The following is a 3562-nucleotide window of genomic DNA, read 5'->3' as shown; positions in this document are numbered from 1 at the left end:
TTCGAGCCTAGATTTACACACCCAGAAAATTGATCTTTCAAGAATGAGTACAAAACTAAGTCACTTAGACAGAGAAAACTGAGAGAATTTACAGTCGATGTTGCTGCTGTCAGTTTCTACTCCTGGTGACCCCAACTGTGCAGAGCGAACTGCACTCCGTAAGGTTTTCAAAGCTGTGACCTTTTGGAAGCAGGTCACCAGGCCTGACTTCTGAGACACCTCTGAGTGGGTTTGAACTGCCAGAATTTCAGTTAGTAGCCTAGTGCTTAACCATTTGGGCCACTCAGGGACCCCTTATAATCAATAACCTTCCCTGGAAAAAAAAAAAAAAAAGTTCGCTGTTGAATCTATTCCAAACTCATAGTGACCCTATAGGACAGAGTAGAACTGCCCCAGAGCATTTCCAAGACTGTAATCTTTACAGAAGCAGACTGCCACATCTTTCTCCCATGGAACAGCTGGTGGGTTCAACCCACTGACCTTTTGGCTAGCAGCTGAGTGCTTAACCACTGCACCACCAGGCCTCCTCTTATAATCAATAGATCCTCACTTATATAAATGATAAAGGGTGTATTTCAAGCAGAAGGAAACCATCCTAGGTGGAAGGTATGTGATGCAAGGAGGAATAGTGAGTAAAAACATTGCTAAGTGATAAATCTAAACAAAAATTAACTATATTCAACAAAATAATAACGTCTAATTTGAAGAGTTAACAAAATAAGGGCAGAACTAAAATACTGAAAAAGCAAGTATATTAAGAGGAAGCAATCAGCATGAAAATGTCTCACCTTAAAGAGAGTAAAGATACTTATTGAGTTTAGAGTTTGTTAAGTATGCAGTATGCATATTAAAATAATTAGGGGGACCACTAAAAGAAAAAAAAAGAAGAAACCTAGAATACATAACTTCAAAACTAGAAGGGCCAGGGGAACAGGATGAGAAAAGAAACAAATCTCAATTGATCCAAAGAAAGCCAAGAAAGGAAGGAGAAGGTGGGAGTGACAGAAAGAAGAGGAATAAATAGCACTTTATAAGGTGATGCACATAAATCTAGATATACTAGTAGTCACATGGCAAATTTCCAAGTTATAAGACAAAGACTGTTAGAATATGTTAAAAATAAAACAAACTCTGCTACATGCTAATTACAAGAGATCCCATTGAGATGGATTAGTGACAGTTATATTGATGAATATGCAAGATTAGATAGTGTCTGAAGCCAATCTCTTTGAGATATAAAAGAGAGAAGGGGACAGAGAGACAGGGGGATATCATACCACCAAGAAAGCAGCCCCAGGAACAGAGTGCGTCCTTTGGACCCGCGGTTCCTGGGCTGAGATGCTCCCAGACCAAGGGAAGACTGATGACAAGGACCTTCCTCCAGAGCCAGCAGAGAGAGAAAGCTTTCCCCTGGAGCCAATGCCCTGAATTCGGACTTTTAGCCTACTGGACTGTAAGAGAATAAACTTCTCTTTGTTAAAGCCATCCACTTGTGGTATTTCCATTATAGCAGCACTATATGACTAAGACATCCACCAAAAACATTAAGGCAGAGAAAATTTGAAAGTAATGGATGGGAAAAGACATATTTAGGATTATTGTAGTTGAAGAAAACTGGGAGAGTTATCATCTTTTAAGATGAAAGGCACCATCAGTGATAAAGTTGATAACTTCAAAAAGCAAAAAGTTCTATTCATAAGAAAGATATTCCTCCATTTTCCCAAAGAAGGCCACTCCCAAAGCAACATTTCCAGGCTAAAGAGTATTGGATTTCCCCTAAATTAACTCAATTACTTGGGTTTATATTGGCACATGGTCTACTGACTTTTTTTTTTTTTTTTTGGTAAATAGATTAACTGCTTTTACCAGAATTTTTTTAATTCAATAATTTTTACATACATTATTCAGTGACATTTATTACATTCTTCATGTTGTTCAACCTCTATCACCATCCTTTTCCCAGTTAATCCACCACCATCAGCATAAACTCAGTGCCCCCTGTGTAATAACTCCCCCTGCCCCCCTTTCTCCCACCTCTTATGGCCACTAATAAGCTTTGGTTTCTATTTGCTAGCTTGTTTCATATAAGTGGGATCATACCGTATTTGTCCGTTTGTGGCTGACTGATTTCATTCAGCATAATGTTTTCAAGGTTCATCCATGTTGTAGAATGTACCAAGGCTTCATTTCTCTTTATAGCTGAGTAGTACGCCATTGTATGTATGTACCACATTTTGTTTATCCATTCATCTGTTGATGGGCATTTAGGTTATTTCCAGCTTTTGGCTATTGTGAATAGTACTGCAATGAACACTGGAGTGCAAGTATATGTTTTTGTTTCTGCTTTTAGTTCTTTTGGGTATACACCTAGGATGGGAATTGCTGGGTCATATGGTAGTTCTATGAAAAACTGCCAAACTGTTTTCCATGGTGGCTGTACCATTTTGTATCCCCACCAGTAACAGACGAGTGTTCCAATTTCTCCACATCTTCACCAAAAGGAAAAAAAATTTCTTTTACATCTTCACCAGGACCTGTTATTTTCCTTTTTTTGTTTTAATCACAGCCATTCTAGTGGGGGTGAGGTAATATCTCATTGTGGTTTTAATCTGCATCTCCCTAATGGGTAATGGAGCCCTGGTGGCACAGTGGTTGAGAGTTCAGCTGCTAACCAAAATGTCGGCAGTTGGAATCTACCGGCTGCTCCTTGGAAACCCTATGGGGCAGTTCTACTCTGTCCTGTAGGGTTGCTATGAGTCAGAATCAACTCGATGACAAGGGATTTGGATTTTTGGTTAATGGCTAATAGTGCTCCCTTTAGCAGCACATATACTAAAACTGGAGTAATTTAGAGAAGATTGGCATGGCCCCCGCACAAGGATGATACACAGATTCATCAAGCGTTCCAAAGTTTTAAGGAGCCCTGATGATATAGACAGTTAAGTGCTCAGTAGCTAAATGAAAGCTTGACAGTCTAAACTCAACCAGCAGCTCTGCAGGAGAAAGATCTGGCAACCTGCTTCTGTACAGATTACAGCCAAGAAAATCCTAATGGGAAAATTCTGCTCTGTCACATGGGGTCACTATGTAGAAATTAGTAGAACAACAAAGACAATGGCTAAAGACATTAAGCATTTTTGCATTGTTTGTTGGCCATTTGCATGTCCTCTTGGTGAAATGTCTGCTCAAGTCCTTTGCCCATTTTATGATTGAATTGTTTGTCTTTTTGTTAAGATGTAGAAGTTTATATACATATACATACACATATGTATGTTGCTGTTAGGTGCCATCGAATCAGTTCTGACTCATAGCGATCCTATGTATAACAGAACAAAACACTGCCCAGTCCTGTGCCATCTCCACAACCATTGTTATGCTTGAGCCCATTGTTGTAGCCAGTGTCAATCCATCTCATTGAGTGTCTTCCTCTTTTCTGCTGACCCTGTACTTTACCAAGCTTGATGTTCTTCTCCAGGGACTGATCCCTCTTGATAACATGTCTAAAGTATGTGAGACATAGCCCCATCATCCTTGCTTCTAAGGAGCATTCTGATTGTACTTC

At 39.5% G+C, this 3562-nt stretch overlaps 1 non-coding gene across 1 annotated transcript; it reads left to right on the top strand.

Moving 5' to 3' along the window:
- The first annotated feature begins 2808 nt into the window (after positions 1 to 2808).
- Positions 2809 to 2915, top strand: LOC111747628 (U6 spliceosomal RNA). The gene has a single exon (XR_002783610.1). It is a non-coding gene; the product is annotated as a U6 spliceosomal RNA (small nuclear RNA).
- The last annotated feature ends 647 nt before the right edge of the window (positions 2916 to 3562 follow it).

The sequence above is a fragment of the Loxodonta africana genome, chromosome 25, assembly GCF_030014295.1.
Source record: "Loxodonta africana isolate mLoxAfr1 chromosome 25, mLoxAfr1.hap2, whole genome shotgun sequence".
In the NCBI taxonomy this organism is placed as follows: domain Eukaryota; kingdom Metazoa; phylum Chordata; class Mammalia; order Proboscidea; family Elephantidae; genus Loxodonta; species Loxodonta africana.
This window is presented reverse-complemented; position numbering and strand designations above follow the sequence as displayed.